The sequence below is a fragment of the Pholcus phalangioides genome, unplaced genomic scaffold, assembly GCF_987345545.1.
Source record: "Pholcus phalangioides strain wild (caught in Gottingen) unplaced genomic scaffold, Ppha-v1.0 ptg000032l_1, whole genome shotgun sequence".
Taxonomy (NCBI): Eukaryota; Metazoa; Arthropoda; class Arachnida; order Araneae; family Pholcidae; genus Pholcus; species Pholcus phalangioides.
Window position 1 is genome coordinate 7,198,705 of NW_028301622.1, and position 13,414 is coordinate 7,212,118.

General features: G+C 36.9%; 1 protein-coding gene across 3 annotated transcripts in view; it reads left to right on the top strand.

Moving 5' to 3' along the window:
• The window catches only part of LOC149066851 (homeobox protein cut-like), a 179,534-nt gene that overhangs the window by 78,243 nt on the left and 87,877 nt on the right, over positions 1–13,414 (top strand). The window contains exon 1 of one of the 3 annotated variants that reach the window (XM_089253182.1): positions 9,237–9,342. The exons of the other annotated variants lie outside the window; for them this stretch is intronic. The gene's annotated coding sequence lies outside the window, so the exon portion shown is untranslated. Of the gene's footprint in view, positions 1–9,236; positions 9,343–13,414 lie in introns of those variants that run through there. 3 annotated transcript variants of the gene reach the window in all.

Genomic DNA, 13,414 nt, shown 5'->3' on the forward strand with positions numbered 1-13,414 from the left:
GGGTTAAAAGCAGGATAGCGAAACCTCACTATAAGACGCTTGTCGTCGGTTTTTGGCTAATTGCTTCAACAAGCCACTAAATAATGCTTTTCCTACTTTCCCCTCGAGGAAGATCTCTTCCTATCTGTTTTCTATCCTACCTACTACTACCCCCCAACCCCCTCCCACAAGCAGCCATTGTTAACCTCTCGCTTTATTATTTTCCTCGGCCATTTAAAAAGACACTGTAACAGTAGGTGGAAAAAGGGATCAGTATAGGGGATAAGCAAAGTGTGATATAGCTGCCAACCTGACAAGCCGTTAAGCCCATTTCCCCCGGCCCGCGTGTCCTGGAAAAACGGGTAAGTAGTAAAAGTCACACTCTCTCTCTCTCTCTCTTTCTCCAAGATGGGTAGGAAAACGCGTTTACAGCAATAAATCAAAGGGTACGACGACGACGACGACGCTTCTCTTTTCCTACTTTTCCCATCTCAGCTTTAACGCTACCGACCGACACTTTTAAGAGCGTCTTTCAGTTTTTGATGGTGTTGTGGGACAGGTTGCGGGAGGGGTGTCCGGGAAAACGGCGTTGAGACCCACACACATACATGCAGTTTCATTAAATTTACATAATTAATTAGAGCGGGTAAAAATTAGCGCGCGCGTTACCCTCCCTGAGGATGTTTTCCTTACAAGAGACCGATATGGGGTCAATTATTCACCTTGAATGATAGTTCAGCAGCAGGTCTGTCTTGTCCCTTCCGTGTTGTTATTGTCGTTGTTTTTTTTGTTTTTTTTCGGTGCTCTTCATTTGTGGACAGGTGCTCTGGGACGACCTGGGTGTGTTGGAAAGAACGGACTTGACGAATGACAGCGTTACCGAGCTAATTCTAGTGTTATGGGGTTCCGAAACAATGAAAGCAAAGGCTCGGCTAATAGTCACCTTGTTTGCCACTAGAGGATTTCGTACCTTAGTTGTTGTTGTTGTTTTTTTTTTCATTGTTACCTCGTTTGCTAGGCTTTTAATTATTCGGATTATTATGTTTATTTTTTTTTATTGTTGTTGTTATTATTATTAAAAGAGAGGAGGAAAAAAAAGAGTGTTGTTAAATGCTTATTTTTCTCATTTCACTGCCGACTTCATTTGGCTGCGTTGATGAACCTAGTTAAGATTATTTTTATTTGTTTGTTTTTTTGCTAAGACATTGTTGTCTTTATAATTGTTTTTAACGTAATTGGACGGGACTAGATGGAAATTTTTGGAAGAAAACGGCTGAAAAACATTGGATCCTGAAATTAAAAATATGTGTGTGTGGTGGGAATGGGGAGGTGGGTATATACGGGACTAAAACGTTAATGAACCTAAAAATTATGGTCTACAATTTGTATGAGGGCATTTTCGTTTTAATTCATTAAGTTTTTCCCCTCTTTGTCTTTGTTGCGTTTGTCGTGTTTAATGAAGTTGAATGTTTAGAAAATTATTGTTGCTATTTTTGTCGGTCCTCATTAAAATTTCTAGGAGAGAAATGATTGTTAATTTTTTCATTAAAATGAAACGGAATAATATTGTTACTGGAAGAGGTGTGAAGCGGTATTGCTAAAATAGGTCTAAAGCATTGTCGATAAAAACAGATAAAAAGCTTCGTAGATGTAAAAGCATTATTACTAAAATAGGTGTAAAGCATCATTACTAAAATAGGTGTAAAGTATTATTACTAAAATAGGTGTAAAGCATTATTACTAAAATAGGTGCTATTTAGGTGCTAAAATAAGTGCTAATTATTAAGCATTATTGGTACACACAGATAAATATCGTTGTCGTTTGAAGCATTTTTTTTTCAAACAGATATAAAGCATTATTTATAAAACAGATGTAAACCATTGTTGCTAAAATTGGTCTAAAGCACTGTTGCTTAAAAGGGTCTAAAGAATTGTTGCTAAAATAAATCTAAAGATGTTGATAAAAACAGATAAAAGTGTTGTTTGTGATAAAAGAGATATAAACAATGGTTGTTAAAATTGGGGCAAAACATTAATGGTATAAGCAAATAAAAGACGTTGTGTTGATGTTGAGCATTATTTACAGATATAAAGTATTGTTTATAATCAGATATGAATCATTGTTTACAAAACAGATGTAAAGCATTGTTGCGAAAACAGATGTAAAGCATTGTTGCGAAAACAGATGTAAAGCATTGTTGCGAAAACAGATGTAAAGCATTGTTACGAAAACTAATGTAATGCATTGTTGCGAAAACAGATCCCAAGCATTGTTACGAAAACAAATGTAATGCATTGTTGCGAAAACAGATCCCAAGCATTGTTGCTAAAATAGGTTTTAAGCATTGTTGATAAGGACAGATGAAAAGTGTTTCTGGTGTAATCCTTTGTTTATAAAATAGTGAAGGGGTTCAGAGAAGAGCTACGCGTGTGTTTGATGGCACGCGGGGCTTGAGTTATAAAGAGAGACTTCATTTTTTGAGTATGTCTACATTGGATGAACGCAGGTCTCGGGGGTGGAGGGGGGGAGAGGGATATGATCGAAGCGTTCAAAATTTTAAACGGGATGGATAGGATGGACCACATGAATTATTAGTACGCCGTCAATCGACTGCACCATCAGGGGACACCAGTATCGATTGGTGTAGTGCCCGCGTGGCGCACAGTGGCAAGATGCTCGTCTTCCACTATGAAGGTTACCATCAAGGTCTATGGGTCCGAATCCGGGTATAGAACGTCAGAAGCAAGTTCTTCACCTACCGAGCCTGGGGCGACCACCGATGGATGAAGCCTTCATTTCCCATCCTCTGTCAAACCAGACGCGACCTGACCCAGGCTCTGTCCCTTCCGGGATGTAAGCCTTTATTCATTTCCCACCCAACTCCACTTGTTGGAAATTGCCGTATGGGGATATATGACCGGAGTTAGTGTGCGGAAAAGTAGTATCGATTGGTAAGGGACAAAGTCTAGGTTGTAGTGTGTCGTAGGGAGTTTTTCCCTAATAGGGTTGTTAATAAATGGAATAGCTTACGTCCGGGGGTCGTGAATTGTAACACAATTGACACGTTTAAAAAGAAATACGATAAACATGTTCGGGTAAATCGAGAAGCTATATCCATACGTAGAATAAGACAACCATAAATATTTTTTATGTAGGCATTGCATGATATTTTATCATGTGTATACCGTTTTTATATACTTGCATTTTTAATTCGGTTGCTGTATTTTAGAAATATATAACGTACATATCTGTTATGAGCATCTTTTCTCAGCCACCTCGTTGGGCATTTTGCTTGTTGTGGCCTTGGATCTGATAGATTGTACAGAAGTAACTATCTATCAGAAAGAAACGATGGGAGTGTCTCAACTATCAGCAGACATTTTGCCTAATTTGATACCTTGTATTTTCTGCAATTATGAGATATCGCGCACCCCTTAAAAAACCTCTTATTTCGGCCATGACCGGTCCAGAGAACTCTGTAAAACACGTTTTTTCTACGAACATGTTTTCTTTCCCCCACGAACCTGCCAGATCAACTGCCAGTGGGTGGAGTCAGCTTTTATTCAAAGTTTGATAGCATTAGGAGAGAAAAACTGTTTTTCCCCTTCTCTTTCGGGTAGTATAGACACTATAGCAATAGAAATATTGCGTGCTCTACAAATGATAGAGGAAAGCTAGAGTATTTCTCTTCCTCTGTTTTTTTCCATTGTCTTTCTAGAAGACATCCATATTTATTATGGGCATCTTTTTCTCAGCCACCTCGTTGGGCATTTTGCCTGTTGTGACGTTGTATTTGTATAAGTGAGGGGAGGGAGCACTATTATCCTCTTCCTACCCGAAAAAGTACTCTTCTTGAAAACAAAATGTGTGGCACTTTACAAAGGGTTTAGTGATTTCCACTGTGGCATGATGATGCTGATCAGTGAAATTTTAAAAATGTCTTAAAGGGTTAATAAAGGGGTTCTAAAAAAAATTAAGATCAAATAAATCAGTCCGTACATTCACCATTAGAGAGTCTGTTTTATGTAAATTGTCGCACGCATGCGATTTTTATGCGAGCATGTTACTAGATAGCTGAAGCTTCGTGACATGGCATCTCCATTCTCGTTTTTTCAATGACTAATGACATTGACTTCGAAAGAACGCGCTTCACTTTCTTTCATTTTTTTAGGGCTGGGGAATCGATTAAAATTTTTAACTGGTTAATCAAAAATTTTTAATCGATTAATCGAATATTTTTTAATTGATTTAAATATTAATTGATGCTATAAAAATGTAATTTATTTATTTCATGCACCTATTCGCTAAATATAAACAAGTATAGGAATAGACTAGAAATTAATGCTGCCACTTGAAGCAATTCAATACCTGTATGCTGAACATAATTTGTTAAAACATGGAATTTCTTCGTTTGGATCTTGTGGGTTTATTTCCCTTTGAATCGATTATTTTAAATCGGTCACCGATTTCGAAACTACTTTGATCATACTATTACTAGTTTTCCTTCAAACTCTTCCCAGATGGTGCTTGTGAGGAGAGGAACTGATACTTCCAAGAATGCGAACAACTACTGTTCATAGTGGGGATAATGAAAATTTTGGTCTTGTCTTCTAAAATTCTCATCAAACTCAATTTGAAACTCAAATGATCACAATGTTTCGTTGAATGGACCTGTATTTCGCAATGAAGACAAATGTGATGAAAGCATTGTTTCAAATGTTTTTATGTATGATCACTTAGTGTTATATATTGGTACAATAATTTAGGACATTTAATCGGTTTCATCAAATAAAGTCAAATTATTAACCTTTTACTCGAATTTTAATCGAATCGATCAAATTTTTTACTATGATTAACAATCGATCGATTAATCGGCCAGTTCTAATTTTTTTTTTTTTTCAAATTGAGCGTAACTTCGGTTTATCGCCATGGCTATTTGCTACCGAATGAGGTATGCCGGAAATGAGCATGTGTACCAAACAGGCTGAGGAGTGCGTATCCAATGTTATGCGTGAATTTTAGTGCTGCCATCTATTTTTCAAATCACGAGTGAAGTGGAATGACTGAATATTTGCACCGTTGTAGGTTTGTTGCTGTCTTTGGAGAGGCTTTTTGATTTGGAAATCGGCTCGTATTCACGACTCGAAGTTGGTAACCCCAGAAAACTAACTTCAGCCGACTACCACTGTACCGTTACCATTAGTGAGGTTCATCCCGGGTCCTCGCGATGCGAGTCCTGTCTTTATGACCAACGTGCTCTGCTGATGAAACTCTATTATGGACATGTTGATTCCGCTCCCAAAGCTATGCGGAAATGTTCGATCTTTAAAAGGGCTTCAGAAATTCTCCCTCATCCCTTCATTGAAACTTTCCAAAGGATTTATAATTTTCTGATGGATGGTTAAGATTGTAGCCAGTTGAAAATAGAGAAACGCAATGATATCCTTCAGATATCGAGCCAATTCACCTTCAGCGTAGGTGCATACCGTATACTATTTTCATTGCTCTATTAGTCAAGAAAAAGTTAATTTGTTTTAATTAAGTAAGCTAAAAGGGAAAGAACTCGACTGGCTTAATTACCATCAATATTTAAAACTAGCTGTAATACCCGACAGACCAGACACGACCCAGGCTCTGTCCCTCCCGGGATATAAGCCTTTTACCCGTGTGGTTGGGTCGTGCTGTAGCTATAATACCCGGCGCTGTCCAGGTTTTCTTCAATTACTGAGAGGAATGAAAAAGGTAACAAACCATTGTAAAGGAATAAACTAAATTGGGAGTCTGGAAGATTCATGGGCTCTACAAAGAGACCTACAAAGAGTCTGTCCATGATTGGGGTGGGGCTAATTTCTTCCAGTTCAATGTTCGTAAATGCCAAGTCGTCAGCTGTACAAGAAAACTGTCATCGATCGAATTTGACTACACCATTGATGCAGTCTCAATGAGTCGTGTTTCTGTAACCAAAGAACTTGGTGTTTTCTTTGACTCCAAGCTTGCATTCACTGATTACATATATGATCTCACCGATAAATGCTTAAAACTGTTAGGATTTGTTGTGAGGAGCAGCAACAATTTCAAATCAATTGCGACACTTTTCAGGACTTTTGTGCTCCCGAAACTGGAGTATTGCACTATTATATGGAGTCCTTACAACAATCTAGACTAACTGATTCTAGAAAGAGTCCAGAACAGATTTCTACGTTACATGTTTTACAGGCAATTCCACGTGTACATTAATGACGTAAGTACAACTGAACTGCGATGTTTTTTTTTTTAATTTTCAATGCCGAAGAATAAGTTACCTTCGCTTTTTGTATAAAATTGTCAATAATATAATTGATGACTGCTACCTTCTTCAACTTGTTGATTTTTCTGTGCCAATTGGAAATAGGTCTGTTCGGGGGACTTTTCGCCTCCCTAACAAATATTTTACGACGGTCCCCCTATATTTGAGATGTGCAATATATATAATCAGTGCGATGTGAAACCCGATATGATGAATTCAACTATAACAATTTCTTAAAAGTTATATGTGAGTATTGAATCTTCACGTTATTATGCTTTTCCGTATGTATTTCTCAGTATCGTATTTTTAATCATTGTTCCACTCGTTTTTTTATTTTTTTGTACTTTGCTGTATTCACCTTTTGTATTGTGTTTTGTATTTCTCTTCTCTTGTCCATCTCTGTAATTGGGTAATTGGGCAATCCTTGCCTGTTAAGATGTGAATAAATAAATAAAATTATATGCACCGAAATAAAAAAAAATCCCCCTTTCGTAAGAATAATTTTGTCGCAAACCGCGTTCAAATATAATTTCCTCCATTTTTTTTTTTACGAAATTTTTAACTATTTGCGAATTTATGGGACACCCTGTACATTCGTGATCAAAATTTGAGCAACAAAAGCGCTCTTGAAAGCGAAACCTTTTATTCTTTTGCGATTGGGACTTAATCCAGGTCATGAAATAAATCGACAGGCATTACTTACGGCATTTACAATGAAAATTAGAAATTAGTAATTAATAAAATCACATAAAAATTATTAAAGGCTCACGTTAGCATAATTAGGGAGGTTGGTAAAAACGGGAAATGATTGCTTCTGGAAAAACATGACTACAAAAATATTATATACAAGCTATAATACCCGGTGCTCTTACCTGGGTTTTCCTCAATTACTGGGAAGATTGAAAAAGTGACAAACCATTAGAAAAAGAGATAAACTATTACACAAAATACTGGCAGCATTAAAGAAATGACAAACCATTGTAAAGGCATATGCACGCCCGAAACGCATTGCTAGGGAACCACGGTAACCAAAGTCAACATTCCGAAAATGATTATTGAGGCCCAGGAACCTTTAGTGCCCGATAGTTTTCATCTTTTTCAGGCATTTTCCCTGCTCTGACGAACTTTCTAAGGTAGCCGATCGTTCAATCCGGGCCTTGTTTGTAATATGTACAAAATTTGGCTACGATCGATCTAAAACTGTAGATTTGTATAGATTTGTACCGGCTTGGAGGCCCCCCCCCCCCCCCATGTGTTCAGAAGGAAATACTCCTCCACTTGGATGTTGAAAATAGTCACACTTTTTCCCCTCCATATTTCACTCTCTCTCTTAAAAGGTTTATTTATTTTTCACCAGCTTTCATGGTTTAATTTGCTCTCGATTTTCATTCCCCATGCCTCCCTCCCCCCCTCCTCCTGGAATATTCCAGGACCACAGACGGGGCGCATGTCCTTAGGTTTGAGAACCACAAGACCAGTGTTTCTTTACTTTTGTTCGCCCACTGCATCCTTTGGGCCGTATTTTATTCTCCCGGGCCTTGTTATATCTAAGACCAATCACTGAGTAGGCTGGGTCACTGCACTAACCGACTGAGAAAAATGAATTAAGTATCCAATCAATACTTATTAGACATTATGCCGAGGTGAAGTTAATTTGCGAAAAAAGTGAAGTTAATTTGCGTGTTAAAGAGAGCCGCTGTGGTGGTCGAGCTGTTTTTTTTGTGACAGACTCTCGCATCGTGAAGTCCCGGTAGAAATCAGTTCAATTTTGAATTCAATCGAATCGAAACAGCAATCGATTGAATTCAGAACTCCGTTGAATCGAGACAGCAATATCGATTGAATTCAGAACTCTATTGAATCGAGCTAGAAATCAATTTAATTCAGAACCCCATTGAATCGAGTTAGAAATCAGTTTAATTCTGAATTCAATCGAATCGAGACATAAATCGATTGAATTCAGAACATTGAATCGAGACATAAATCGATTGAATTCAGAACATTGAATCGAGACATAAATCGATTGAATTCAGAACATTGAATCGAGCTAGAAATCAGTTTAATTCTGAATTCAATCGAATCGAGACATAAATCGATTGAATTGAGAACATAATCGAATTGAGCCAGAAATCGATTGAATCCAGAATTGAGCTGAAAATCCAATGGTAAAGACGAGGGGGGGAAAAAAGCTTTCCGGAAAACCGACGTCATCACAACCTGTCGAATCCGCAACGAGGCGGACGGCGATCGCCGTCACCATCGCCGCCAAGAAGTTTTTAGCAGATCGAAGGAGTTAAAGCTCACACACACACATACCAACCGTATCGATCGTTATTTACATTCCGCCTCGTGCTTTACAAGCGCCGCCCATCGTGAGCACTTTTCGGGGGAGGGGGGGGGATTGCTGATCGATCCATGGATCGGCCCACTGCGCACCTAATGATGCATCCGAAAGTTAACTTCGAAAACCGAAACCATCTCTTCCCGATGCCGCTCTCCGATCGTCCTTCTCTCTCTCTCTCTCCACTGAACGATCCACGACTGCCGATCGTTTCACTCTTCCCATTCCCTCCCCCCACCAATTGTTTTTTTCCCCTTTTGTTTTGTACCTGTCGCTCCACCCACCGTCGATGAAATCATTGGTCGCTGGCCGATCGGGGCAACTCTCCCCTCCCACCCCTTCCCGACATCTTTAACCAATAAGGAAATCGCGGAAGGGACGGTAGGTGGGCAGCGCCGCCTCGTGAGAACAACCCGCCAAAAATCTCGGAGAATCATGCATGCATATGTGTCATGTCTCCCTCTTTCCTCCCCCCCCCCCACCCTCAGCACATATCCCTCAACATATCCCTTCATAACCACGAAAACTCAAATCTTCTCTTCACCGCCGCCACCCCCCCCCCCCACAACCCGAAAACAACCGCGATTTTCTTGGAATGCCATTCTACTTTAACGTCAGTTGCGCGCAAGTGAACAAGAGAGAGTTCTCTTTTGTTGTCCCGTCGAGATAAACGTACAAATACACACTTAAAAGTGATAAGCGGCGGGCCCCCCACGACACGTACAGATAGGACAGGTAAGGCCTTTACCTACTTATTATCTCATTGCGAGAGAAGAATAGTTTTCAATTGAATTAATAAATTTTTCTCAAAAAATAATTTTTGTATTGTTCAGAGATCAAACTTAACCTAGAATCAAAATGCACTATCATCTATTGGATTATATTTATCTTATAATCAAATATAATTTACTTATCGTAACGATTATGACTAGTTACCGTCTTCTTTTTAAGAACTTGTTCAATTACTCTTACTTATTCTCTTCTTCTTTTTCTTTAATAATGATCAGGGGTGCAACAATGTCCAGCGCATTTTGTGATTGTATTAATTCCGAATAATCATTCGCGATTGTTAGCTACTATGAAGTAATGTTGACTGTATTCAACTTATATTTGTTTTTATATTTATTTATTGGAATGGAGGTATATGGTTTTGTTGTCCCGTCGAGATAAACTTAAAAATAAATTCTAAGTGATAAACGTCCCCCCCCCCCACCGCACAACACCTACAGATGGATATTACGATACATGCACATACGATAGACAGATATAAGGCATTCACCTACTTATTATCTCATTATAAGAGGATAATAATCATTACTGATGTTTTATTGTTTTGTTATGCCCATCGAGATAAACATGCAAGTACACACTTAAATGATAAGCGGCCCCCCACGACACGTATAGATAGGACTGATTAGACCTTTACCTACTTATTATCTCATTGTGAGAGAATAATAATTTTCGATTCAATTAGTAAATTTTAGATTTATTAATTGAAGTGATTGCAATTGTCAGATACTGTTGCAATAATTTTCATTGTTGCAAAAATAATTTGAGTTATACTTAGAGTATTTATTATATTTTTTTTATTGGAATGTAGATTTAAATTTTTAATTTTAAATCTATTTTTTGTTCTAATGAACAAATACACACTTAAGTGATAAACAGCGCGCCCCCCTCCCACACTACGCAAAAGACTTATAACACAATAGGGCCTTAACCTACTTATTGTAAGAGGGTAATAATCACTACCACAGTATTCAATTAAATATAATGTGTAAATTAAATTCAATATTCACACACACACACACGTATTCAATCCTCAAGTCTATATTCAATCTTTTTTAATAGGAACGTATTCATATATGCATTTCGAGATTCTATCCTCGAAGTAAATTATCATTATCACCTATTAAATAAAATTTAATTATCCATACTGATATCAATTATCTTGATTCTAAGACTATTGAATTATTGAGACTAGTTTTATCTTTTTTTTTGTTATCAAATCAAATTTATTATTATCATTATACGAGTACAAGAAAAATAATAATCACAACCATAACACTGAATAAAAAAGTGAATAATTTTTTCTAATAGGGACTTGTTTTATACGTTAAGGATAATCTTTTTCGAGATCCTTATCATCGAAAAACGAATCGTTTTCTCCATTGGATTATTTACCTCATATTTGAACAAAATTAAATTATCCATACTGATATCAAGTATATTGATCTTCAGATTTTTAAAGTAATTATTAAGACAAGTTTTTTTGTGTTTTTCAAGTTTTTTAAGACTTTTTATATTTCTTAATTTTCTTTTTAATGACTAAGGTAAACCTTGTTTAGCACACTTCGCGATTATATTAATTCAGTAAAGTAATCGCAATTGTTAGCTACTATTGGAGTAATGATTTTTTGCATTAATAATTTGACTTATAGTATCTATTTTTTTTTATTGGAATTGAAGTTTATGTTTGGGTTCCCTCCTACGCCGTCGAAATCGTTAAGATGCCTCTGAAACGAGTGGTGCAACGAAAGGATTTGGTACCAGATCCTACGCGGATTTGTACGCCCCTGTCCGAGGCCCCTGCGATCCAAGTTTGGGGGAAACAAAATTCATGTGAATTTTTTCGCCGCTGTGGATTATACGATGATATTTCTCCTCAAAATATATATATAGCGAAATTCGCATGCGTGGATTTTAGGCAAGAAAAAATACGGCGTCTTTTAAATCCTTTATTCCTCCGGACAATAGGGAATTGGTAAGCCTAGGTCAGTTGCGCGCATGGAAAATCCTGTTGATTCAATTGGACAGGACGAAAATGACCCTCCCCATTTGCTATTACAGACCATTGCCATAAAATAATTGAGGATTATACATGTACATGGATATCGGTCTTTGATTCAATCTTTTTAGCAATGTTGTTTCCCTTGCAATATCGACATTATTGACAGAAAGCCCGACTTTCACATCGAATTAGGAATACAATCGAAAATTATTCAATTGTTTCTCAGCGAAAGATTCATCTAACAATTGATGAGAAATACAATTATTGTTAATAGTTGTATAAAAATTGTCGTTAAAAATATAAAAAAATATAACCTATAAATATTAGGGATGAAATACATATATATTGTTACTTCTTCAAAAATTACCGGCTCGCTTAAAAATTATCATTTATGTGTTGAATAAACATTTTAAATAATTTAAAACATTATATATAACTGAAAATTAGAGAATTTTATTTTCAATTGATTATTACGTTTTATAAATTAGGATTAAAAAAATTCTAAGAAAACGTTTTAAAGGTAAGAAACATGTTTGTGCATCGCTTAAAAAATCCATTGTTGGTATATCATAGTAGGAGTGGTGAATACTACAAAAGTCATTGTTAGAGCTAGACTGCCATTGTTGTAAGAAAATATGCCAAGCCTGCCCATATTGATTCATTGTGAAGGATAAAACAATTTTGATATTTTATTATCGAAAAATCAATTACTGAGTGAAACTATAGGTGAATGAACATTCCGAAAGTCATTGGTGAAGCTAAGAAACCATTGTTGGCGAGAGGAATACCTGACGTGCCAGCAGTTCTTATAGAAAAAGAAGAATGAAGTGAAAAACTCCGCTGTGAAAGCTCATATATGTTTTCATATTGTTGGAAAAATTCAGTGTTTGGTGACGGTGGCAGGCTAAATAAATTCTTCGAAATTTATTGTCGAAGTTGAGGAACCATTGTTGACGAGAGGAAATATCCGATATGCCCACGTTTCTCGCAGAAAAAGAATTAAAGGGAGAAGCCTTTGTGAAAGCTTAAATGTTCTGATATTGTTGGAAAATCCACCATTTGGTGACAGTAAATATTCTGAAGCGAAGGGAATATTCCTAAAATTATTGTCGAAGCCGAGAAACCATTGTTGGTGTAAAAAATATCCGATGTGCCCACATTTTTCTCTACACTTGAAAAAGACGAATCAAGGAAGTGATCAGTTTTACGAGGGTAAAATATGTTCTAATCCTACATTGTTGGAAAATTCCTGTTTTGGGGGTGGGGGGGGGGGGTCACTTAAAAGTGAATTATTTAGAAGTGAACCATTGAATTGTTGCTATAATAAATAACAGACAACATTTATTATTTTTTCTGTACCACTTGGCAGATATTGTGGGAAAATCCACAGTTTGAAGACCGTCCGTCTTAGGCGAACAATCGTAGTCACTGTTTATGTCCGGAAGTAATTTTTGTCTCCGTCTTGCTAATACTTTTCTTTATATTCGAAACACTAAGAAAAAAATTAAGAAATACATAATAAGAATGCATTCTTAAATTCCTGTAACAAAACGCATATTTTAGGAGAACTAAGTCCCAAATATATTTTTTTCAACCATTGTTAAAGCCGAAAAATGATTGTTTCCATTTTTTTATGAAGTTGGTGATTAGGAGAAAAAGTCTGAAATTCTTTCAAATCCTATAATTCGTTTCAGATTCTTTTCAAAAAATGCGACTGTTATTCACCTGGATTTTCATAAGAATTCGATCGTGTGTCCAACGCGCTAAACTCTTAAAGCATTCACATGAAATTGGGTTCAGCTTGTTGCGATTTAGGCGGCCCGCACTCACGGATAGCAAAAATGGTTGTTTGCTCCAGTGTCTGAATTAATTTTTGTTAGCAGTTGTGCGGAAAATGGACCGGAGCCTCGAATCAATCGGGGCGGCCCCTAAATTATTGAAGACTTTTTCCCCGATTTTGAAATTATTTCTTTCTTAATTTCTGAATCTTCGTAAGCGCTGGGATTATTTCTTTCA